Below are 26,080 nucleotides of genomic sequence, written 5' to 3' on the forward strand. Positions count from 1 at the left end.
TTTAACTACACGAGTCACATCTGAGACATTTTTCATAAAATTTCAAACATAAAGCAAGCCCCCTTTGATAACTCCTCAGGACGGCACCCCCTACCTGTCTTGTCAGATGGCTCTTGACCTTCCAGGGGCTTTGGTTGCTCCGAAATAGCTGCCCCCTTCCCCCACCCCAGGCAATTTGAAGACCCAAACAACCCTTTGCCCTTCTGAAGCCCTAAGCCAGCGCTCAACAAAACAGTCAACATGCATCTTGGACCCTTTCTCGGCCCCCTTCCTAGCATCCCCCCATCTGCCATGTGTAACCCTCACTCACCTAGGCACCCCCCCCCTTTACCTCGTCCCTAATAAAAGAGCCCCTACTGTCCACACTTAGGAAGCAAACAGATAAACCAGATCTTTCCCTGATTAGAAATTTTGGGTTCACTGTTTTCCGGAGGCACCCGCATATTAATATTGGAGTTTGAAGGGTGAAAGGCTGTTGAAATCCAGCGATTCTCCTGGGGCATCCGAGGCACGAAGGCCACCTGTGCTCCACATGGGGGGGGGTGAGCCTCCCTGAACCCGCCAATCAGATCATATGGGAAACTGACTCCCCTAGCTGTGTGGCCTTGGGGAAGTCATATTAACTCACCTGCAGAATGGAGATAAAACTAGCACCTCCTTCCCTGGTTCCTGCGAATGAAGCTTAAATGGAATTATCTATGTAAAGCCTTTGGCACTATGCCTGGCACACAGTGAAGATGCAATTAATGTTCATAATCATCATCATCATTATTTTTACTCTAATCTGTATTGCTCCCTTCATTCAAGACGTGTTTTTATTGAGCACCTACTGTGTGCCAGGCACTGCCCTTGGTTGTGGGAGTACAGCAGTGGAAGCATCACACGTGGCTCCTGCCCTCCAGGGGCTTATATTCTGGTATGAGTGTATTGCCCCTTTCTGTCTGAGAAGCATTTTGTTCCCTATTATGTCATGTGGTCCCCACTAATGCCCGCAAGTCAGGCAAAGGCAATGCGATTGTCCCAACTATACAGATAGAAAGCTGAGGTTTAGAGGATCAAGCTAGAAACCGCCCAGCTACAACCTGATCTGGGGTCTTTCTGGCTCCAGTTTCTGGAGGCACCAGTGATTATTCCGGGTGTGGGGGTGGCGTGCATGTCAGTAGCTCCCAGAGCTCTGAAAGCTCTGACCACAGAGAGTTGGGACCGACCTTCAAGTGCCTTTGAGAGGCCCAGTTAGTTCCGTCCGTGATGTCAGTCAATCAAGTGGGCCTAACCAAGTGTTCCTCTGCCTGGTGCCAGCCTCAGGGGCCCCAATCTGTGGCCCATGGACCCTGGCCATGCCAGCAGCTCAGCTGTCTGAGAGCGCTCCCCCTGGACTCCAGAATGAGCAGGAGAGGGGATGGCTTGGACTAGGGGCTCAGTGACCGCACTTCTCTGGGTGGCGCCCAGAACTCCCAGCTAAAGCAGGATTATCTGCACACACCCGGCATCACCCCGGTCGGGGCCCGGCAGGGCAGGGCTGGTCCTGTCTGAGAACACCACACACAGGAACTGGAGGTCTGTCGTGGGGGAAGTGGCAGGAGCAGACCTGGCAAAAACCCCAGGGAGAGGGCGCTGAGGGCGAGCCACCGCACAGAGAGACCCACGATCTGAACAGGGCACCCCCATGGGCATTACCCTGACCCCAGTCAGTGACAACTCACCACTACCCTCTGATCCCAGGTTCTGAGCCTGCACAATAGCACGTGACCGATGAAGGGGTCTCCACTTCCAGGGTGAACTCTGCCTAATCCTCTTGGAAACACACACACCCTTGACCTCTTCAGGACCTTTTCTCCACCCTCTCTCATGACCTGCCCATACCCTTCCAAGGTGTGTTTCCTACCAGTCCCAAGAGGACAGTTTTCTTTTTTATTGCATCCAAGCACACAGGATTATCCGTAATCTTTGATTCTTGACATTCTTTCCTCTTGCACAACATGCATCTGGATGGTTTCTATTTAATAGTTTACTCATTTATTTATAAAACAGTAAACACCTGCGAACCCCCCACTCACTTCTCACATGGTCCGGCCTTTCCCATCACTTTGCCTCCCTCACTCCATCTTGAATCTCGAGTTTACCATTTCTTTTCTTTTCTAAAAAAAAAAAAGTAGTATGTTTTTCTGAAAGGCATAGTGTTTAGATTTTATTGCTTTTACCTTACTTAAGAGGACATCCTGTTGTCTGTAGCCTTCTAGAATGTACTTTTTCTCCTCCTACCTTGTGTGAGTAACATTCACCCACACGGCAGCGTAGAGCTGCGGCCCATTGTTTCCCCTGAATCTTCTAGTTCTCTCTGTCATGGCCCACGGTATTTATTTATTCTCCCGTCGGTGAACGTTGGAGTCGTGGCCAGCTTTCCGTCATTTTGAATGTGCTGAGCTGAACATTCTTGCACGTGTCTCCTGGAAAGCAGCGTGGACGCTGCAATTTGGGATCCCGCCACCAACCACCGTAGGCAGGCCACGTTTTCGCCGACACTGGCATTATCAGGCTTCTTAATTTTTTCCAACTGAAAGGTTATGAAATAGTGCCTCATTGTGGTCTGCTCCTTTTTTATAATTGATTTGAGAGAGAGAGAGAGAGACATCGACTGACACTCTGACCAACTGAGCTGCCCCGCCAGGGCTGGTCCGTTCCATTTTATTGGCTGTCTATGTATGGTACCCAATAGGTATGGTTTACAATGGTCACTGGGGCAGTGGGGGTCACCCTGCAAGGGACCGTGAGGATTTAATGAAGTACGTGATTGCCGAGCCTCTCCCAGTTGGGACCCTGTCATTGTCTTATTTAGCTCTGGGTCCCCAGTACCCAACACAGCGCTTGGTACCGCGTCACTGTCGTTATCATAACAACAGTAACAATAGATAACATTTATTGAGTGCTTACTAAGTCCCAGGTGCTTTGCTAACACCTTTACTTTTATTAACTCATTTGATGAAATCCTATAAGGCAGCTCTGTATTCCCCCCAATAGAAAAGATGGGGAACTGACATTAAGTATCTTTCCCAGAATCACACACGTAGTAAATGAGGGGCCCAGGCTCTGAACCCTGGCATCTGACACACAAGCCCTTAACCACTCTATTTTAGGCATCTGATAAATCCTTGTAGGGAGTGCCTTTACCTGCCCCTAGCCAGGGATAAGGTCAAATGCCATGGCTCTTTCACTTTTCATGGTTTATCACATATGCTTAAAATGCACCTACATTTTGGTTGTAAACAAAGCTTAGAGGGTTTTTATAATTTTACTCTAGTCAAATGTAACTCATTTCATTTACGATTGCTTATCATTTGCTAGTAATCATTATACAGACTTGAGAACTCTCATTGTGAGAGAAATCTAACCTGCAAATTGTTCTTCAGCGTCTAGAGATGTTAGGAATTCCTTCCTGCCAACAATTCCCTTAGCCCTGCTCTATTTTTTTTCTTATCACACTTATTTCTAACATACCATATAATTTACTTATAATTGTGTGCATTATTGACTCAGAAGGGCAGGGATATTTGTCTGCTTGGTCCTGTCTGTATCTTTGATTGGTTTAGCACTTGTGTATTTCTAGTGCCTAAAATTGTGCCTGGCGCAAAGAAGCGGCTCAGCAAATCTTTGTTGACTGAATGGAATAAATGTATGCTTCCTCGAAGGGAGGGAGGGAGGGAGGGAAGGAGGGAGAAAATGAACCAGTGAATACTAAATTGAATGGTTAATGAAGACTGACTGTATTATTTTAATTTTGTGGTTTTATTTTTCATTCGGAAGCCAACTGTTTTTTCAAGTTTCGGGTTTCAGACATTTCTGCGCTCCCAAGGTTTTGTGTCTGTATACCCCAAAGCATGAAACAGCCCCAAAGATCCAAAACAATGTTTTGTTGCCTTTTCCTCTATTTCTTAAAAACCAACATCAACAATGAGCAGCCTGCCTCCGATAAGACTGGCAACGAGGCAGGAGACATTTCAAAACAAAACAGAATACTTCTGGCAGCTTTGATATAGCAATTTTTCTAGAATCTACATCAGGTCCAATGCCCCATGACATATGCAAAACAGCTGACATGTAACAGGCTGAACCCCTGGCTGTTATTCTTATGGGCAAATTGGGGTGCACTAGATAAAGGCAGGAATCAGGAACCATGCCTCCAGTCAAGCGTCTGGCTCCCTTCTCAGAGCCGGGCCAAACGAGTAATTATAGCTTCCCTCTGTGGTGTACAGGGCAGGAGGCTGGTTTAATAAAGGAAGCCTGCTGTCTGCCTCCAGCCTGGCTCTGACTCATGGAACCAGGGAGTCCCAGAAGCGCTACCCACAGAGGGTGGTGAGCAGCTGGGTGGTGGGGGGCGAGGGTGGCCTGCAAGCAAGAGCCAAAGCCGGGAGGTTCAGGAAACTCCCTGCTTGGCCTGGAGGAACCTGCAGCTGGAGCCAGAGGAAGTGAGGCTCAGACCGAGCAGCTGCTGTTCTAGCAACTTGCAGCCACTGCCGCACCCTTGAAAGGAGGCCCCTGCCGTTCGGAGACGTAGAATAAAATGGGTTAGTCATTTTCGTATTCAAAATTAATTGGGGAGGGGGAAGCCGAATTGTCTCGACTAGGGATGGCTGTGTTTGTGTGATACCCCAGGGGCTTTGGTTTCTTTTGGGGGGCCTGGGTCGATGGAGTGATGAGCGATCTGTTCATTTGATTTCCCCCTGTGGCCAGGGAGGCGGCTAATTAGGTCTTTCCAGCCCAGGAGACAGTTTGACCTGGGCGTGGCTTCAGCTATACCAGGGTGACAGCTCTCTGGGGTGCACTTGTATTCCACCTAAGATAGGTCACTCGAGGTCACTGTATCCCTCCCCAGTCTCCAGCAGCTTCTTCCCTTGACAGCCAGCCAGACAGAGACAACTTGACCTCCTCCAGCAGGCCCTGTGGGCCGGGAGATTCCGGCTCCCACCCCTTCCCTTCCCGCTGAGTCACCCACCTCCGGGTCAGGTGATCCTCCCCTGGGCCCATCTGAGAGCACCTTGACCTATATTCCCAACTCTCCATTACAGCCCATTTGAATTGTCCTGAGAGAGGGCCCTCCAGGCCAGCGGGCATGGTGCCCAAATGGCACTGCTGGCAGCCCCAGGCTGCAGACCTGGCACCCCAGGCAGTGGGGTGGGGGGTGCTCCCTTTCCGAGAACAACCCCAGACAGGCCTGGAAATGGAAAGTTAGGAGGCTGGAGGCTGTGTTCGGGGTGGGGGAGGAAGGGGTGGCGAGTTGAGTCAGCTGGGAAAGCTGACAGCCACTGGGAGACACGCGTTTCCCCCCTCCCGCTCCGGGCTCGGGGCTCGGTGCCAGGCCCTGACAGAGCAGGCTGCTGGGGACAGCGGTGAAGGGCAGATGCAGTCCTGGCTCCAGCCCGGGTGATATTGCTGCCCTCGGGAGGGGAGAGGCAGAAACCGTGCAAAAGTCATGGGATAAAGCTAGATCATCCTAACCCAGGATCACCCCACCCCCACCCTGAGGAACAAGCCCTGCTCCCCAAAGCACCCCCAGCATGCTTAGGCTGGCTGCGCAGTCTGTGTCCTCTGGCTGTGCTGCGGGAGAGAGAATGAAAAGGGAGGTGTTCCGAGTCCGGTTTCCAGCCTCGTCCTTGGGCTTCAAGCCTGGAAACCGTGATATTAACTGAATGAAGATCACCCTTCTGTTGCATTAGGCAGGGCTCTGAACCAGGCGGCAGTCTTCAAAGCCTGGCTTTACCAGTTAGTAGCTGTGTCCTTGGCAAGTCACTGTAAGCCTCAGTCCCCGATCTGTCTTACAGGGATTTTAATAAAACCACCCTACCTCAGACGGTCTGAGCATTAGTTAGGTCAGGTGGTGCGTGTAGAAGTATTATATTAATTATGTATAATTATACATGACTATAGGATATTCTTTTCTGTAGATCGTTAAACCCCTCCTCCCTCCCATATGAGAGGATTATTTTATTTGTTGAATGCCCCAAACAGAGAAGAAGCCTGCCTCTGGGGGTGTGTATAAATGTAAAGAGAAAACCATACCCTCTGGCTACATTCTGGTACACGGAGCCTAAGAAGCAGCCCCACACAGCACGTTTACATATCTGCCGCCCACAGGTTATGTCACACCCTTTTATTTCTTTACATCACAAAAATCTATGCAGCCCTGGCTGGTGTGTTCAGTGGTTAGAGTGTCAGCCTGCAGACCAAAGGGTTGCAGGTTCGATTCTTGGTCAAGGGCACGTACCTGGGTTTCAGGTTTGACCCCCTGCCCTGGTCAGTACTCATGTGGGAGGCAACCAACTGATGTGTCTACCTTGATGTTTCTCCCTCCCTCCCTCCCTCCCTCCCTCCTACTCTCTCTAAGAATCAATGGAAAAAATATCCTCGGGTTAGGATTAACAAAACAAAAGAAGAAAAAAAGAAAAGCTATGCATTTATCATAACTTGGATAAAAAATCTGCAGATTGGAATCAAGTCCAATTTTCTTTTCTTTTTTTACTTTTTATTTATTTTTTTAATTTATCTTTATTGTTGAAAGAACTACAAGTGTCTCATTTCCCCCCCCTAATTGACCCCCTCCACCTTCAAGTCCAATTTTCAAATCAGAATATAAACTTAGGAGGTTAACTGCTTGGTGCATGTAATTTGTCTTGTAATTGTTAACCTAACATTTGTCTCTTGTACCTTGTAGTTTTAAAAATGTTTTATATCCATTTTTATCTTTTGGGCCTCACTACAGCCCAGGAAGGTAAGTGAGGCAGCAATTACAATTCCTTTTTATAGAGGAGGCTACTCAGGCTTAAAAAAATTAAGGTCATAAGACAAGTGTTGACGGAGAATCAGGACTGAAACACACAGGCTGGTTTTCCCTCTGCTCACGAAAGCGTCCATCCTTATAAACCACCGCACTGTGCTTAGACTCCTGCTAAGCCCACGTAAAGGAAACACTTGGTCCTGAGTCCTCAAGGGGCTGCCCCTCTTCTCAGGGGTTGGTCAAGAGAATTTTTCCAAAAGCTAAACCTTGCTTGCATTTAAGCATTTTATCTGCTCTGTTGCCAAAGCCTGGAGGAAAGAGTTAACTGTGACATTTTCTTTCCTCCCCATGTATTTAACCAGCGCAAGGGAGAGCTGGCCACTTTCTGTTGGAGAAGGTTGCGTCTGACTCTGATGGCATAGTCAGAAACCGCATTGCCAGCGCCTGAAGCCCACTTTGTGATGGCAGCTCCCGCGCAGGCCACTTAAATTAGACCTCACCTGAAGCTAGCCGAGGAGCTTTGGCATGTTCCCTTCCTGCACAGTCTCTGCTGAAGGCACCCAACTCCTTAGCCCAAAGCAGAAGTTTCTTTCTTTTTAGTTGATCTTATTTTGAAGAAAACAGTTTCAAAACTACAGAAATGGTGCAAGAATGTTATAGTGAGCTCTCTTTTCAAGACCCCCTAGATTGAGAAGGGCTTAATTTTTAATATCTTGTTTAGTTTTGTTTCTCTTTAAAATATTAATTTTATTTATTTGAGTAGGAATTGCACTTGTTTAGTTCAAAATTCCAAAGGATATACAGTGATGAGTCTCCCCCAAACCTTGTTCCCTATTATTAGCGGCACGTGTGTATGCTTGTGTTCCTTTTCCCCTCATGGTAGTGTGCTCTGTTGTTCCACACCTTGGTTTTTCCCCATTTGACATAATTCTAATTTGGATCTAAAAAATGACTTTATTGTATTGCATTGTATCAATACTCCATAATTTCATTAACTGGGCCTCCAAGACGGCCACTCAGGTTGTTTCCAAACTTTTGTCATTACTGACAGCACTGCAGTGAATAATCTTGTACGTATGTTATTTGGTAGGAGAGTTTGCAGCTTTTAATAGAGACCAGAATTGAGATTCTACTCGGAGATTATGTCCAGGGAATTTCATCAGTTCAGGTACTAAGAAGGTGGGCCATTTCTTGTCTCTGTTATATAGTCCTCTGATCTTGGGGTCAGTAACCTAATCTTCCGTGCTCTGGTGCCTTAAATTTTTCACTGGTGATGTTTCTGGCCACAATGGTGATGAGAGCTTTTCTGAATAGGTTATTTTCTGGTGCTGAAACGGTCTGTCTCTCGGTGTTCTGTGCCCACCTCTGCTCAGCAGGCTGGCCAGTTAGTTCAAAACAGATAGCAAGCACATGTTGGCCCCGGAAATCAATGGGTTGGGGCCCATTATCAATATGCGTCCCGACCTTGGTCCCAGGTTAGAACACTTGAACCACGGGTTCAGGCTTCAGGATGTTTGCATTTGGGAAATAAATCAGAGTTCCCCAAATTCAAAGAACCGTAGTAAAAAAAAAAAGTATCAATGCCACCATCAGCAACAAAGCAAGGTAAACAGCTCTTCTCACAGGACAGACAGCTGGAAGGCAGAGCTGCAGCGGTAAGCAGCCAGGCACAGGCTCTGCTCCTTCCGATTAGGTCTGCGGCAGGTACTCACGAGGACACGCTTCAGATACAGACCTAACCTCCATCACCGATAGCTCAGGGGAGCCGGCAGGGTTTTCAATCTAAAGATGCAACAGCCACACACACACACACACACACACTTCGGATAATTATCCGAACTCATTGTTAGCTCAGAGGAAAAGAAAGGTTCGTAATCTAGTTAAAGATACAGCTGCCTCACTGCACACAAGGCCACACCACACAACTTCCATATGGTGTGGTCATACCATAGTATTTTGAAAAAAAAGAGAGAAAAAAAGTCATCTTCGTCAGCATCCTGCTCCCCAGATGGGCTACCCTACAGCTATTCTAGATTTAAAAGAAGAATGTATCATACAGGGGTGGGCAAAAGTAGGTTAATAATAATAAGTAATACAATAAGTAATAATAGGAGAATAAATTCTGTGTTTCCCATGCTCACAACTGTAAACCTACTTTTGCCATGTATTTGGGGGGGGGGGGGGAGTACATTCATTCCAAAAGATACATACACATAAAGGAAAGACAACATCAAACCTTCTGCGCTCCCCCCAGCTGTAAAATAGGTAGCCATTCTTACCCTCAAGAACTTCTACTTTGCGTCTGTGAATCGCTGAAGTAATTGTCACCCTGGGACTTGGGCACAAGTTCATTTATTTAACAAACCTTCATTGAGTGTCCGCTATGGACCAGGCCCTGCCACAGCCCTGAAGATGCGGTGGACAGACAGAAGCCCTTGGCCCATGGAGCTTATAGCTTATGTTCTAATAAAGGCAAGGGAAAATAAATAAATAAAGCATAGTATATCACGATACTAAGTAATATCAAGAAAAATAAAGCAGGCAATGCAATCCGGAGTGAGGGGTGGCGGGAGGAGGGCCACAGTTTTAATTTGAGGTGGTTAGGGCAAGTCTCACTGAGAACTGGAGGAAGGGAGGTGATTTATTTATTTATTTATTTATTTATTTATTTATTTATTTAAATATATCTTTATTGATTTCAGAGAGAGGAAAGGAGAGGGAGAGGGAGAGAAACATCAATGATGAGAGAGTCATTGATCGAGCCCACAACCTGGGCATGTGCCCTGACCGGGAATCGAACCCGGATCGCCTGGACCGCTGAGCCATGCCTGGCCGGGCGGGAGGTGATTTAATGGGGACTCTTCAGGCAAAGGAAATAAACCTCCCCTCATACAGTTGAGGGTAAGACCTTTTTATCTCCAACTAATCAGGAGCCCTAAAATTCTATTACCAGTAACACACACTTTTAGGTTAAAATGCTAAAATGAAAATATACAGTTATCAGCTATTATAGCCTTTGCGCGAGTGTGTTTATCTGGTATCTTTGTAAGTTTGACGAGAGAGGGGAGTAAGGAGAGGTATGTGGAGCTAACAGATCTTGGGAAGTGCGGGGAGGGAGCGTGAGGCGGGAGACTGGGTGGCCCCAGCTGGGGAGCAGGACTGGACTGCTCCCAGCTCCTAAGTGCCGCTTTCCCTTCTCCCACTGTGCCCGTGGTGTCCAGTCCTGGGCATGATCCTGGGGCTCTCAGCTGGTTCCTCTTAACGGTGGTACTGAACGAGGTGCCCTGGGAGGCAGGAAGCAGGCTGCCCTGTGGTTTGTAATGCGTCTCCTGAGGGCCTCTGAGTGTTCTGGAGTAGTGCTGGGGACAATGGTATCAATGGGGACACAGGAAAGCAATTCTGGGGCTCTTGGCTCTGTTAGTCTATGTTTAATTTAACAGCCCTCAGAAAAATAAACCAGCCAGGACACTCTGAGAGCTTCCTCCTTAATCAATGCAGGAAAGCAGCGTGATTTAGGATGTTCGCCTCATCTTCTGAAATTCGACAGGCCCCTATGTCTGAATCCTAGGTTTACCTTTGTTCCTGTAAGTTCAATTCTTGAGAATGCTTCTGGAGACATAAACTGTAGACCGTGGGTCACAAACTCAGATGCTTACAGGGAACAGGCAGTAATGGACACGAGCAGGTGGGAGCCGGTGGGGACTGATAAACTGGATTGTGCCAGCTTATGGAGATTGGTACCTGTTGGGTATGAGAGGTATGGGTAAGTTGGGGTCAACTTATGCAGAAGTTCAAGATCTAAAAGAGAAAAGCAGACGCCCCAAAGAAAAAACAGAACAAAAGGCTGCACTGCCTTTCTCTAAGCCCCAGGATCCTGCTCTGTCGCACCCCTCGAAACTATCTCGGAAGACTTCTTGAGCTTGAAGGGGGAACATTTTGAAACCCCTGAAGTCCAGCTCCTCATTCAGCAGATGAGGAAATTAAATCCTGAGGGGGTTGGGAGATGTGTGTGAGGTTGCACAGTGAGTGTGTGAACCAGCCAGGCCTGTGACTTCTCCATTCAGCATTTTCTCCCACTCCACCAGGATTACACAGATATTGCCAGTTTTCCCAGAATAACCCTTTGGTGAAACACAGGAGGGAGAACCTTGGCAAAGGGGTCAACTTGGCAGAGGCCAACTCCCTAAAACATTTACCTTCTCAAACTGTCAAGTTGATCAGATGTCCCTCCTTTGCCTACCTCTCCTATCATGTTCCATAAGGAACCAAATTACCTGTTCATATCAGAAATCATAAACTGGCCTACACAGCATATCCAACTGTCTTTTAGTGGCCAACATTTAAAAGTCTGAAGATTTTGGCCTAAAAATTTGGATTTCCAGCTTTGATTGGAAAGTGAGAAATTCTAGCAACACTGAGCTCTCATTCCCAACAGGTACCAATCTCCATAAGCTGGCACAATCCAGTTTATCAGTCCCCACCGGCTCCCACCTGCTCGTGTCCATTACTGCCTGTTCCCTGTAAGCATCTGAGTTTGTGACCCACGGTCTACAGTTTATGTCTCCAGAAGCATTCTCAAGAATTGAACTTACAGGAACAAAGGCAAACCTATATATATATAGAGAGAGAGAGAGAGGGAGAGAGGGAGAGAGGGCCCACTTTCAAAAGTTTCATAATCATAGAATTAGTTTATCACCTCTAGGGTTATTGCAAAGTATTTGCAAACTCCAGGAAACCTGAAGCTAATCGGAGTAACAGTCTTTTCTGCCTTTGCCTACTGATGCTTGTCCGGTTAGAATGGCAGCTAGTTCCAACCTCAGGCATAAATCAAGTCAACAAGTCGCCAGCAAGTACTATGGGAAGATTCTGACACATGAACCAGTGCAGTAGCTTGTTTGGGGGGACTTTCTTTCTTTGTTTTGGTGAGCAGATGTGTTTTCTTTGTGATATTAGAGTGCCCAGTACAATACACTGTAGTCATATTTGCTACTTAAAAACCTTTCCTGGTTCCTATGATTTGAGAAATTATATTAACATGTCATCGTGATCTGCAACTTCCCATTCGAACGGGTCTGAAAATTGCTCAACTGACTTTTTAAAAATCTAGTTATAATTTATTGATAACCTGATATGTGCTGACTTTATGTTTATCATATTTAAGCTTCGGATTATTAACACTGCAAAAGAGATATTTTTGTCTTTATTTTACTAATAAATAAGGGAAGTAAGGCTGCCTGGACCACATGGGATTCTCACCCTGCCCCAGCTTGTTCTCAACCAGACAACCTCTGAGGTTGCTTCCAGCCCTGAGAAGTTGGGAGGCAGGAATCTCCTGTTTGCAGTCGTCCTACCATCAACTGCAAAACTGCTTTCAACTTTCACCTTTCCAGATCCTCTTATCTATTGAATGGAAATGTGTTGACTCACAGTTATTCAAGTTTGTTGCCCTAATCTTAACTGACAGAGGGTCTCTGAATTAAAGGAGTCCCTTTTGTGACCTGGACATCTTCAGTGGGAAATGAAAGAACTTCGGGTGACGGGAAGGACTCACCTAGAGGATAACAACTTGGCAGTCAGGGTAATTATTCAGTTCTGTGTTGCTTAGAGCAGTACTTTCCTACCTTGGCTGCATGAGCAATTACAGAGAGATCTTCTAAACATCCTGAGGCCTGAGACCCATTGCCCTGAGGTCAGGGCAGGGTCTAAGCAAAGGTGATTTTTAAGTTTCCCAGGTGATTCTAACATGCTGTAAGGTTTGAGATTCTCTGATAGAGGCTTCCAGTGTCCTGTACAAAACCAGGCGGGATAACCCCCAATGACAGCAGTTCTTTCTGCGGGCACATTGCAGGTGCGGTGCGTGAACAGTGCATTTGGTGTAAGACACACGTTTATTGAGCACCTGTGTGCTAGGTGCTGGGGATACTTCCAGGATCAAGACTGAGCCTGCCCATGCCTCCAGAGGCTTTCTTTCTAGTGGGTGGGGACAAATAATAACACACAAACAGGGCTGTGATAAGTGTCAAGAAGGAAATAAACAGTAATTATGGGCTCTCTGAGCAGCCATTTTTGCAAGATCCACAGGAGCCAACGATCAGGCAAAAAGGAATCGAAGGTGAGCAGGTCTGCAGACAGGACGGTCGGTGGTGTGTTTGAGGAACAGAAAAGGCTGCAGTCACTTTCGTTTATCTAGAAATAGGAGGGGCAGAGGGTGAGCAAACGCCCTGATAGCTTGTCTAGTTTACACAAATTACTCAGCGTGTTCTTGCCAACAGTGTACACTCCGAAAAGAGAAAACAGAGAAGTAGCCACCAGCGTGCTGGCCAGTGAGCGCAGCCAGAGTTGCTGACTGTGAGAAAAAGTTGGGGGGTCTGCATGACATGGGGATAAACCATGAAAAGGGAAAAAATCAGTGACGTATTTGATGTGCAGAGGACTTGGCCTGATCCTCGAGTCTTTTATCTTGTTACTAACCATCCCTTGAGCACAGCCTGTAGGTAGGGCTGAGCTGGCTCACTGTGGAAGACATTCGGGTCTCTGACACTCTTTTTGAGGTCTCTACCTAATCAAACTTTCCACAAGATGTTCGTGAAATATCTATAATGTTGGGGAAATCAAAACTTATCTCTTGGAGACCTAGATATTTCTATGATTTTCTTGTTTTCAGAAACACAGACCCAGCTTCTTCCTTTCCCTGTTTTCATATTAGACTTCTACTTAAATTGTGCAAAGCCACTAACTGCTTAACATCGAATGGTAACCAGAGGAGAAACTGATTTGTTTTCAGCAAAATACACTGATTTATTTTCAGCAAAACTTCCTAAGGTCCCTCTGCTCTTAAATTGAATATATTTTTTTTCAACCCTATAGCCTGGAATTAATTTCCCTGGTTTGGCACATTGTTACTCAGCCTCTATAAAACAAACCAGGGGGTTCAGTGCAAGGAAAAAACTATAATTAGCATGGTTTCTCAACCCAAATGGCCAAGCATTCCAATATTCGCCAAATGCTTTTAAATAAGAGGCGATCTGCCCTGATAAAATGGGAGTGCTTTAAAAGATGATCTTCATAAGAAAGATAGCTCTGCCCTGACCAGTGTGGCTCCCAGGCACCAAGAGGTCACAGGTTCGATTCCCAGTCAGGGCACATGCCCGGGTTGCGGGTTCGATCCCTTGTAGGGGGCTTGCAGGAGGCAGCCGATCGATGTTTCTCTCATTGATGTTCCCCTCTCTCTCCCTTCCCCTCTCTCTAAAATCAATAAAATATGTTAGAAAGAAAGAAAGAAAGAGAAATAGTCCTTCTTAAACAGTCCATATCAGGAAAGAAAAAATACTCACCCAGTTATTAAAGAAAAAACAAAACAAAACAAGATTATGGTAGCTGCTAAAGGATTTGTTTTGTTCCTAACAAATTAATATATGAGTTTTATAAGGTCTTCCCAAGACATAAGTTGGAGTGTGAAACATGGACCGTGGGGTCCTGGAAAGATGGTGACCAAATTATAGCCGTGCCTATAACTAATGAAGAAAAAAGAAGTCGAGAAATATTCAGAGGAAACCTGGTGCAATTTTCTCTTTTTTGAAGCTTAAACGAGACAAGATGGATTTAAATTGCACCAGGATGGGTTTCTTCTTGAAATAAGAGGCTTATGATGCCTGTAAAACAAACCAGTTGATTAGAAAAATACGTGTCTATAGTTTCCATCAGTTTGCAGGCTATATGGGGTAGATTTTTTTTTTAAATTAACTTATTTAATTCTCACCCAAGGATATGTTTATTGATTTCAGAGAGAGAGAGAAGCTTCGATGTGAGAGAAACATCAATCACTTACCTCCTGTTCCCGCCCTGACCAGGAATCGAACCCGCAACCACTTGGCGTACGGGATGACTTTCCAACCAGGTCAGGGCCATAAAGATGTTTTTTGTTGTTTTTTTAAAAATATATCTTTATTGATCTCAGAGAGAGGAAAGGAGAGGGGGAGAGAGAGAAACATCAATGATGAGAGAGTCATTGATCGGCTGCCTCCTGCACGCCCCCGACTGGGGATCGAGCCCGCAACCCGGGCATGTGCCCTGACCGGGGATCGAACCCCGATCGCCTGGATCCTAGGTCAACACTCAACCGCTGAGCCACGCCCGGCCGGGCCGTAAAGATGGTTTTTTAAAGCACAATTACACTACCTGCAAATTAAGGTTATTACCAAAATTAATAAAGGTAATTAATTAGTGGGTATTTACTTCACAAAATAATTTGCCAGGAGGCCAAAGGACCGTGTCTGTGTCGCTCATCGCTGCACTTCCAGAACCTATTGCTTTACCTCACGTCAGGCCATTCAAGCGCTTGTGAATGAATTTAGTCTTTAAACAGCACCTGCATGTCATGTCAGGCACCTGATCCCCCCAAACTCGCCTTGGACGGGGCTTCTCGGGGAACGCTTGCACCCGCAGAGAAGCAGAGGCGGGGAGGCGGGGGTGGGATGCGCGGGGGTGTCTTATCAAGGTGAACAGCAGAAACCTCTGTTTCCCGAAGACCTTTTAAGAGTAGGACAGGCAACTGTTTATAAACGCAGATCCGTGGAAGATTGGAACTGTCAAGTAGGATCATGCTTTGAAGTACATTCCTGGCTAAAAGCAGGGGATAAACTAGATAAAACTCAGAGACTCTGAGATCTGTCGCTGATTAAACGGGCCTAAGAGTGAGAGTCTTGCGGCTGCCTGGCTGAACACATCCCTTCGGCTGTTGTTATCACCAGCGGCCTTCAGATTTGAAAACAGTGCTGAACATGCTTTTAAAGGCTCTTGGAGGTGCTTTAAGCTGCAGATGAAAGGCCTCCCCGGCCCGCTTTACTCGGTGCTTGAACAGGAGCCCAAAGAGGAAGGCTGAAGGGCTTTCTAGTGATATCTTCCCCTCCTGCTCTAAAAGGAGCCCATGCCGTTCACTGAGTTCCCAGACCCTTATCAGATAAGCGATTGGCCAGTATTGCCTGTCATTCTCTGGGGGTCTTTCTTTGCACTTTCTTAATGGTGTCCTCTGAAGCACAAAAGGTTTTCTGTTTTGATGTTCAATTTATCTGTTTTCTCTTGGGTTGCTTGCATAAAACTTGTTCATTTTAACCAAGTCCGGTTTATTTACATTTTTTTTTTTTAAATATATCTTTATTGATTTCAGAGAGAGGAAGGGAGAGGGAGAGAGAGAGATAGAAACATCAATGATGAGAGAGTCATTGATCGGCTGCAGCCCGCAACCGGGCATGCGCCCTGACCGGGAATCGAACCCTGATCGCCTGGATCCTAGGTCGTTGCTCAACTGCTGAGCCACGCCCCGCCGGGCTATTTACATTTTCTTATATGGTATCACTAACCCAAGATCCTGGAGATTCACGATGTTTCCTTCTTAGTTGTGTGCTTTTACCTCTTACGTGTAGGTCTGTGATCCCTTCCCACTTATTGTGCGTGGTGTGAGGTAGAAGTCCAGCTTCATTCTCTAGCATTGGTATGTCCAGTTGTCTTTCTTGATTTAAATGTCTTGGCACACTCGTTGAAAATCAACTGACCGTAAATTAAAGGTTTATTTCTGGACTCTCAGTTTTATTCCAGTGATCTATATGCCTAGCCTTATGCCAGTGCCACGCCATCTCAACAACTGTAGTGTTGTGGTAAGTTTTGAAATCAGGAAGTGTGAGTCCGCCAACCTTCTTTTTTAAGGTTATTTTGACCGCCACGCGGGCATCACTTCTGCAGGTCTCACTGAGGTAGGGTCTAATCCTTCGTTTTCCAGTTTTAGGATCTCGATGGTACCAGTTTCTCCCCAAAGGAAACAAGTATTGGAGCATTGGTTCATAGTCCTCAAACTTACAAATTGCCAAGTTTGAGGTATATGCTTTGGGATAGTCCTTTTTTGGTGACCTGAATCAAAATGCCTATACAGCGACCCTGGCTGTGGCTCAGCGGTTGAGTGTCGACCTAGGATCCAGGCGATCGGGGTTCGATTCCCGGTCAGGGCACATGCCCAGGTTGTGGGCTCAATCATTGACTCTCTCATCATTGATGTTTCCGTCTCTCTCTCTCCCTCTCCTTTCCTCTCTCTGAAATCAATAAAGATATATATATATATTTTTAAAAATGCCTGTACAGCCTTGGCCAGTGTGGCCTGGTTGGGTGAGCTTCGTCCCATGCACCAAAAGGCACGCCAGGGCACGTGCCTAGGTTATAGGTCTGATCCCTGGTTGGGGTTCGTGCAGGAGGCAGCCGATCGATGTTTCCCTCTGCCTCTCCCCTCCCCTCTCTCTAAAAATCAATTTAAAAACATACATGTTTTTTAAAAAATGCCTATACAGGGAGTTTCCCCTCACAAGGTGCCACATTAATCACTAAAAGGTTGCTCGATAAACATGGAATTGGAAACTAAGGTTGAAGGGAGGGATATAGTATAGTGGTTAAGAGTTGCAGGCTTTAGGGCCAAGCAGTTCCAAGTTTGAATCCCACCTCTGCCGTTGAAAGATTGTGTGACCAGGGCACAATTCGGGACCCTCTTCAATCTATAAAATGGAGAGAGAGAAACAAATCCCTTTCTCATAGGCTGGTTGTGAAGGTACAGTGAAACGCCAAGTGTAAGCCCTTAGCACAGTGCCTGGGACTATTGGATATACTTGTAAATGCCTCATTCAGGCTGTGGAGAGCCCTTCCGGGCCGCAGCGCAGGCTTCCCGGGGCCCTGGCGAGCAGTGCTACCCCCGGCTGTGGGCGTTCCACCGCCTGATGGAAAATCAGGTCAGTGCTTTTGATGTCGATGATACTGTTTCTCGTCAATTTAAATTTCAAATGGGTAGTATTTATCTAGCCTGTAAATTCTTTGCAATAGCTTCTCGAGAGGGCCCAAATCCAGAAACCTCAGTTACCCAGATTACCACCAAGATTTAAGAAATAGGTAAAAACCAGTCAAAACAGATGTGACAAAAACTCATGCACTTAACCCACAGGAGAGCCCCACAGAAAATCTTTACTCGAAACCTGAGACTAAATAATAAAAGTTTAATCTGTATCTGAGTTCTTATTAGAACAGGAAAAAAAATAGGAAAGAAGGCTGTTAGGTAGAAAAATGGAGAAGTATCAGCCCAGTAGTGATGAAAGAGAGACACACAAGGACAAAATGAAACACCAGACGCAAGTTTAAAATGATAAAACGGCATTCTAGGGGCCACTGACTATGGGGCACAAACAGATCTCCATACTTTCGAGGGCGTTCATCGGTTATAATAGAACGCCACAGTGTTGACAGTGATAATGATGACCCTTCAACACCAAGTTTAAGTAACTTTCAGAGGGCCCTATTCGAGAAAACATTCGTTTTCTTGGGGAGAAAAGTTCTGTGAAGGAGCTGAAGATCTCGTGCCCAGGGGGTCGCTGCTTGTCTTCGGGTGCCAGGTAAATGAGGGGTTTCTGACCTTCGATTTGACTCAACAGGTTAAACCTGCAAACTAAAGCAGTGTTTAAGTCAGCCGTGTAGGGAGCTGCTTCTGTGCGTTCTGAGCTTGCTACGCGGTTGTTACTAAGTATCCTTGAGGGGAAATCAAAGCTGTAATTGTAACTTCTCTCTCAGCAGGGTTTCCTCCGGGCCCTGTCTCTGTCTCAGGGGAGTAGGGTCCCCTCCTGGAGGGCCTTCGTGGGGAACAGAGAATGAACCGGCTGGGCAGCCGGCACTGCCCCGCAGCCGTGGCCTCGGGCCGGGCGCAGACCCGCAGTGAGCCTGCGGTGGGCGGCTTTGCGGGGACCGACATTCAGGAGATGCCTGTCAGCTGGGAGGCGAGTGTCACACGTCGCCCAGGCTGGACTTGAACGGTAAACGGTTTCAAACAAACTTCAGGTCGGCCGGCCGACGTTCTGACATACCATTATTTTGTCTCTCTGTCTCTCTCATGCGAATAAGGAATTTCAAGTTTTAATTCGGTATTAAAGCCAGCTCAGGGTCTGACAGGCAAGCCCGAAGCCTTTTAGAGCTGAAGGCTTTTAGGAAAACCGCCCTGCCTCTTCCTTTTACAGCCGGGAAAGCCGAGGCCCTGGGACGCGTTATGATTCCATGTAGGTCACTCGGCTGGTTCGTTCGTGCGGGCGGGAGAGGAAACCCCGGTGTCCCCACGTCGGCCCGGGCGGCGGCGCCCCCGCGCGCCCCCCGCTCCCTCTCCATTTGTTCTTCCTGCGCCTTCGGAGCCGGGCCGCTCGCGACGTGGGCACGTGCGCCCGAGTGTCCGCAGGGCGGGGATTGGGCCCCGCGGCCCAGCGCGCGCCGCGCGGTCCCCAGCTCGGCACCTGGGGCCGGTCTCGCCGGGCGCGGCGCCCGCGCGCGGCAGGTGCTGGCACCTGGGCTGACCGCCGCAGCGTCGCGGCCGCACTGCCCTCGCTCCCGATTCCACAGCACGGGCGTGTCACGGGGGCTCCCGAGCGAAAGGCCGGCGTGGGGCCGAATCCACGGCCGTTTGAAAGGGAGGCTCTGGAGGCTCCCTCGTGGCTTGCTCGGCGGACACGGGCTGGCGCGGAGACGCCCGGCGTGTCCGAGTGACCTCGGCGCCGACCCCGCCGCCGGTCGGCTCGGGCCGGGGCGTGCCCGCCGGGCCTGACGTGGCGGCGGGGCCGCGGGCAGGGGAGAGGCCCCCGCGAGGGCGCGGCCTGACGTGGCGGCCGCGGCGGGGCGGCGAGGGGAGCCCGGGCCGCTGCATTGCTCCGCGCTCCGGCCAGAGGGCGCCCGGCCCCCACACTTCCCCGCCCCGAGGCCGCCGGGGCTCCGGGAGTAACCGCCCCGGCGATTGGGTCGGCGGCGCGGCGGGGCCATGTTGGAGCGGGGCGGCGACCCCGCCTCCCGCCGCCCTCCGCCCCAGGTCGGGCCGGGCGGCGAGGGGAGGGGAGCGGCGGAGGGGATCCTCCCTCCCGGGTCGCCCGACGCGGCAGGAGCGCGGGCGGGAGCTGCAGCGGTCACGGCCGCCCCTCGGAGCGTGGGCCAATCAGCGGCGCGGGCACAAATATGCAAATGAGGTGCCGGTGCTGCCGGAGAGCCGCTCGCAGGGGCTGGTGGGGTCGCGCCGGGGGAGAGCACTGGGCCAATCAGGCGGGTGCGTGGCGGCGCGGGGGAGGCGGTGCCCCTTCACTCCTCCCTCCTCTCGCTCCCGGCCCCGCGCTGACAGGGGGGCCTGGCCGCGCCGCCGGTAAGTGCCGCCGCCGCCCGTCGCTGCCACCCGCCGCCCCAGGCGAGGAGAGGAAGCCCGGGGGCGCCGCGGGGCAGCAGCCGCGGCTCAACTGGTGGGGAGAGGCGGGGGCGGGTTCTGTCAGCTGGGTGGTCGCCGGAGGCCGCCCCCGCCCGGCCAGCCGTGCGTGTCAGTCTCGGTCGAGGCGGGGGGCGGCGGGGGCGCCTCAGTCATGGCGAAGCCCGAGAGCCCGCGGGCGGCGGTGAGTACGTGCCGCCGCCGCTCGGCCGGGGCGGGGGGTGGAGGGTCGGGGCTGGCGGGGCGCGCCGCCGGAGCTGAGGGGCCCGCGCCCGGAGACGGCGGGCGCGCCGGGAGGCCGGGGAGGGGGCGCTGCCCGCACGTGCGGCCCAGCCAGCCCGCCGCCCGCCCCGCGCCTGTCATGGCTGCGGGCTGCTGCCCCCGCCCCGCAGCCCTCAGCCCCTGGGGTCGGGACCCGGCCGCCGGCCTGTTGCGTCGGGAAGAGGCGAGGGCAGGGTGGGCAGGGCTCCCCTTCCCCGCCCCGCGCGAGGTCGGGGCCTCCCCGCCTGCTCGCGTCCCTCCCGGGAGCCGGGCTTCCCTCCATCCTGCAGCCTCTGCCCCCGCCCGCCTTCTCGCCTCCGTGACTCATGACAGGGCGTCCCGCGCGAGCGCTGGGTGCCCCGAGCCGGGCACCCCCGGCGCTGTCCCAGGCCCGGCCTCCCGGGTGGCGACCTCACTGTCTCCCTGGGATCCTCCCCCCCGAGGGCTCCTCCACGTCCGCAGCGGGCCGGACCCGCGCCCTGCCGCGCTCGGCTCCGGGTGTGGGGCGCGATGGGTGGTTCCCGGGCCCTCCTCGGACATCATCCCAGAGCCGAGCGCGACCCGGAAAGCCCGGGTGTCTTACTGGCCTGTCGCCGTCGCCAGCGCGGTGGTTTCTGTTTGTTCCTTTTTTGGTTTTGTTTTGCCTTTTTTTTTCTTTTTCTTTTAAGAAAAATAAAACTTTCCAGAACAAAGTAGACAAGAACTTTTTTTTAAATTGTGGTATTAACAGTGTTACACAGTTTCTTTCTTGGCAGTCTGGGATTTGACACTAATGCGACTTTTATTCCCCGTATTAAATAAAGTGTATCTTCATTAATAAAATCACTATCGCAACTTAGTTTCTCAGTTTTGCATGCTACTTTTCCTCTGACCTCAGATCTCCAGTTCTACTTAAGCAGCTTTGATCTTTAACAGAAAAGAGGGCTTGTCTTGTGTAATGTTACTCGACTCTGTGCACAATTCCACAAGTACTTTTTAAAAGAACCACTAGGTCTACAAACACATGAAGGTATGGAAAGTGATCTTAAGGAGGATTCCACATTGCAGAGCAAGGGCTGTGGTGTGCACGCCTGTGTGTGTGGGTTTTCAATGCAGGAGGCTGAACATACTGTTTCATTTCTGTTGGATTTACAGAACTTGAATTTAAATGTGACTTTTTGCTAACAGCAGGCAGCAGGAGCCTTCTGTATGATAGATAACTGATAAGTATTTGTTGAATGAAAAATATCTATTGCTCCAAGCAAGTTGAGCCAGTGTTTCTCTCTTCTGAGACACTTTCCATTTCTGCTCCAATTGCTTGGACACTTCACGTTAAATTGCTATAGTGTCCAACAAAGTATTGCTAAGTGTTAGTCCTTGGGAACTTTCCTATAAGTCACAGATCATGTAATACGGGCATGTAATGCTTTAGGGGGGAAGTCACCTCCCAGGTTTGGTTCTGGTATCTTGATCACCCTTGAAAAGTTTTAGAAGAGTGGCGATTGTAGAGTTAAAAAACAAAAACCTTGTGATTGATTAACTAGAAAAAGATGATGTTCTAAGGACATAAGAAATAGCATTAGGGGGAAAAACATTGTGCTGGTGTAACCAGTAAAGGCTTCTTGGTTTGGAAGGGGTGCTTATTGGAGAGAGTCAGGACTTTGTCACTTAATTAACTTTTGTTGTGACTGGGGAAACGTTCCCTCACTAGTTTAAAGAGTTCTTGTGGCTGGTGAAGTGAATCAGACAACATACAGCAGATTAGCATAAGAAAATCAAATTTTAATATGGGTGTGTGGGAAAGTCACATAAGCATGAAAATTTCCAAAGACAGTGAGGTAAATAAGGTAGATTTGTCATTTTGGAGCCAGGAGAAAAGAGGGAAGTGGCTGGGATTTCAGAGGGGAAATGGGCAATTCACAGGTGGCCCAGAAAGTGGCAAACACATTCTTTCTAGGCAACTCAAACAATGGGATAGAGGGGAATCTAGTGAACAGATTTTTGCATGGATCTTTCTTGTCTACCGATACTTAATGCATATGTGCCAGAGTGAATATGCTAAGGGGTTTATGCTAAGGTTCTCTTCCTAAAGGTTTGTCTGTCTGAATCTCTTAAAAAAGGCAAAGGGGGAGGTAAAAAATCTACCTGAATTTGTTAGGTTTGTTTTCAGCTCTAAATAATGTGCATGCCAGGTGGTATATCCTGGGGAGACTCTCCCGACCCCCACACTGTGTAGCTATAGTCAAGTTTCTTAACCTCTGTGAACCTTAGTTTTCTCCAGTTTTGTAATTCTGTGATTCTAAGTATTCCATGAAATCAGTCCTCTGAAATACAAAAATGATATTTGAATTGAAGTGTAAGAAAAGGCAGAGGTTTTGGAACAAATAGTGCTATATATAGTTGGCCTTAACTGAAAAGAACATTAAAAAAAAAATACACTCAAGTTAGCAGGTATGAATAAAGATAGAAAACAGTGTTGTCAATGGAAAAAGCCCATACCAAGATGAGATTAATGAAGTCATAAGTATCTTTAGAAACTTATAAATCCAAACCCCTTATCTCATGTAATTGAATGCCTTCTATAAGGCTTGAGCTAGACCTTGGCACTTCACCTATGGAAACAGAACTGAATGGGGGGGGGCTTAATATATACACTGAAGTAGCATTACAGGTTTATAAGAATGTGTTAAAGCTTCTATCAGTTGTGAAATAAAAACTTGGTACATGCGGACACTAGATTTTCTGAAGGGTTAGATGTGTTAATCACTGATGTAATAGAAGAAAAAGTCAACCAAGTACTTTGACAGAGAAGAAAAGATGAAATCCTGGAGAGGTTAGAGCCTATAAAGGAAAAGTAAATATGACTGAAATTAATAGATCTACTGGGGATATTTCATCAGATTATTAATATAGAGAATAAAGAACAGGTAAGAATATGGAAACTTGACAGATGGCCCAAGTTAGCATGAATTATGAAAACTAATTTATTAGGGCATGTTGTCATAAATGTTTGAAAAACTTTAAAGCCAAAGATTGGAATCCAAAGAGATATATGGATACTGCTGAGACAGAATGATTTTACTGTAACCTTTTAAATGTTTTGTAGCTGTCGTGTTCTTAACATGATTAACATGTCTTAACACAATATAGATTTCTTAATTGATAGATTTTGCTTTTTTACTTAATTACTTCGTAAATACAGGTTGCCACATTCCAGTTTTGTAGCTATTGTCTAACACTTTGTATCTCTTTTTACTTTCGTATTTGGACTTCACTCTCCTACATTTCACCTCTCTGAATTTTATCATCCTGGGAATTCTCAGGTCAAATTCTACCTTGTGAATAAAATCATCATCTTGTCCTTGTAACCCTTAAGGATTTCTCCTTCCCATGAGATCATAGCATCACTATTTGTCTCACTTATTTGACATGTACAGCTTTCTAACATTCCCTCTATTGTATTGCTGTAAAACATTACAATAAAATTGTTCTATCTCCCCACTGTCCATAAATCTCTTCGAATTCCAATCTTTGGCTTTTAAAGTTTGTTCTCCCTTAAAAAGCCGATCAAGTGACAAATAGGAGACCTGGAGAAGGGGAAGCTACTTTCAGCTATAATTTGTTCTCTGGACTCCAAGTCACTCACATCCATTCATTCATTAAAAAGATGTATTAAGTGATCCCATCATTAATCAAGTTGTTATCATATGTAATGTAACATTTTAGGTGAACCCTGCCTGTGTAGGCTCTGCAGTCTAATGGTGGAAATTGATAGTGAACAAGGAAATCAACAAATGTAGGTTAAAACTTGTGATGAACTCATAATGGGAGAGAACACGGTGCTGTGAGAGAAATGGGCAGGACTTTATTTATTTATACATTTATTCATTCATTTATTTTTAACCCTCACCCGAGGATATTTTTTCCATTGCTTTTCAGAGAGAGTGGAAGGGGGAGAGAGAGAAACATCGATGTGAAAGAGACACCAATCGGTTGCCTCCCACATGCACCCTGAGCGGGCCAGGCCGAGCCTAGGTACGTGCCCTTGGCTGGAATCAAACCCTGGACTCTTCAGTCCATGGGCCAACGCGCTAACCACTGAACCAAACCAGCCAGGGCTATTGATTGATTTTTTGGAGAGACAGGAAGGGAAAGGGAGAGAGAAACATCCGTGGGAGAGTGGCGTATCCATCAGCTGCCTCCTGCGCGCCCCCTACCAGGGACTGAGCCGGAAACCTGGGCAGGTGCCCTGACTGGAAATCGAACCGGCAGCCTTTTTGGTGCCTGGGGAAGATGCCCAACCAACTGAGCCACACCTGCCAGGGCCATAGCGTGTGTGTTTGAGAGGAAGAAGCAGCTTCATATTTGTTAGAACGATTGGTAACTGAAATGTTAGCGTTTTTGTGTGTTCTTTCCTCCTCACCTGAGGATGGATATTTTTTCCATTGCTTTTCAGAGGGAGTGGAAGAGGGAGAGAGAGGGAGAAAACAAACAAGAGAGAAACAGAAACATCCATGTGAGAGAGATACATGGATTGGTTGCCTCCTGCACGCGCCTGAACTGGGGCGCCAGAGCAGGGGATTGAGCCTGCGACTGAAGTACGTGCCCTGGACCAGAATCGAACCTGAGACCCTTCAGTCTGCCGGCCAACACTAACCACTGACCCAAACTGGCCAGGGTATGATGTTACCTTTTAACAATGCATTTCAGTTTTTGAAAGTTTGTGAATATTAAGATAGATTATATTAGACATGAAGGTTTGAGAAAAAGATAAACTTGAACCCAGCTGGCATAGCTAAGCAGTTGAGCATCAACTTATGATCCAGGAGATCGAGGTTTGATTCCTGGTGTTGGCATGTGCCCGGGTTGCCGGCTTGATCCCCAGTACGGGACATACAGGAGACAGCTGATCAATGACTCAATCATTGATGTTTCTATCTCTCTCTCCCTCTCCCTCCTCTCTGAAATCAATAAAGACATTTTTTAAAAAAATTAACTTGAATGTAGTATTAGATGGATTTACATATTATTTGGGTAATAATGCTGAATACAAAAGTCTGATAGTCTTGATGTTGTCAGGAAAGTAACACCCTTTAAAGTCATTTGCTTATAGGCAGACTGATAATAAATTTATCATTTTTAATGAGACTTCTGATGCTTATGAGTGAAAATTATAGCTCACTTCATTAGTAGCTATTATTTATCACTTAGTTACAGATACTGATGTTTGTTATAATTTGGCACTATTAGCTGGTTAACTAGCTGAATATTAAAGGTTTTTTTGTTATACTTAAAGACTTTTTTAAACCAGTAGTTTTAAACTTTTTATTGTAACAAAGGGAGATGGCTTGAAATCTGAAAAAAGAAAAGATTATTTTTCTCGTCCAGCGGTCATTTCCGTTTAGTTTACCTGACTAAGCAGCAGCAGGATAAAGTATATTAAATTTTATTCTATTGGAAATCAATGGCGATACATCTCAAAGATAACTGCTAATATATCTTGTTAGTTCCTTTTGTAAGATGAAGGAAGTAATGGTTGGGATAATGATTAGGTGTCATATACCTTGCATAAAGTTTATTTTAAAATTTTGTGCTTTATCACAGTTTGAGTAAATTAAAAATCACCCCCCCTCCACTGAATTAACGGACTGGAATTCAGTCTATTTCTATATTTTTAAGTTATGTTATCTTTGCAGTGTTTGTCTTTAAAAAGGCGATTAAATATCTGTTCATTAAAATTTTTTTTTTAATTCCTGAAACTGGGCAGTTTTACTTAAAACAAATCTAGGAATTTAAGATTGTAGATTTGGTGCACTTATTTT

At 47.4% G+C, this 26,080-nt stretch overlaps 1 protein-coding gene across 3 annotated transcripts in view; it reads left to right on the forward strand.

Annotated features, from left to right (window-relative positions):
- CHD9 (chromodomain helicase DNA binding protein 9) overlaps window positions 1-26,080 on the forward strand; it is a 166,348-nt gene that overhangs the window by 19,590 nt on the left and 120,678 nt on the right. The window contains exon 1 of one of the 3 annotated variants that reach the window (XM_087827120.1): window positions 19,908-19,961. The exons of 1 other annotated variant lie outside the window; for it this stretch is intronic. The gene's annotated coding sequence lies outside the window, so the exon portion shown is untranslated. Of the gene's footprint in view, window positions 1-19,907; window positions 19,962-24,855; window positions 24,937-26,080 lie in introns of those variants that run through there. One more of the 3 variants, XM_087827122.1, reaches the window with a different exon arrangement.

The sequence above is a fragment of the Miniopterus natalensis genome, chromosome 18, assembly GCF_054644295.1.
Source record: "Miniopterus natalensis isolate mMinNat1 chromosome 18, mMinNat1.hap1, whole genome shotgun sequence".
Classification (NCBI taxonomy): Eukaryota; Metazoa; Chordata; class Mammalia; order Chiroptera; family Miniopteridae; genus Miniopterus; species Miniopterus natalensis.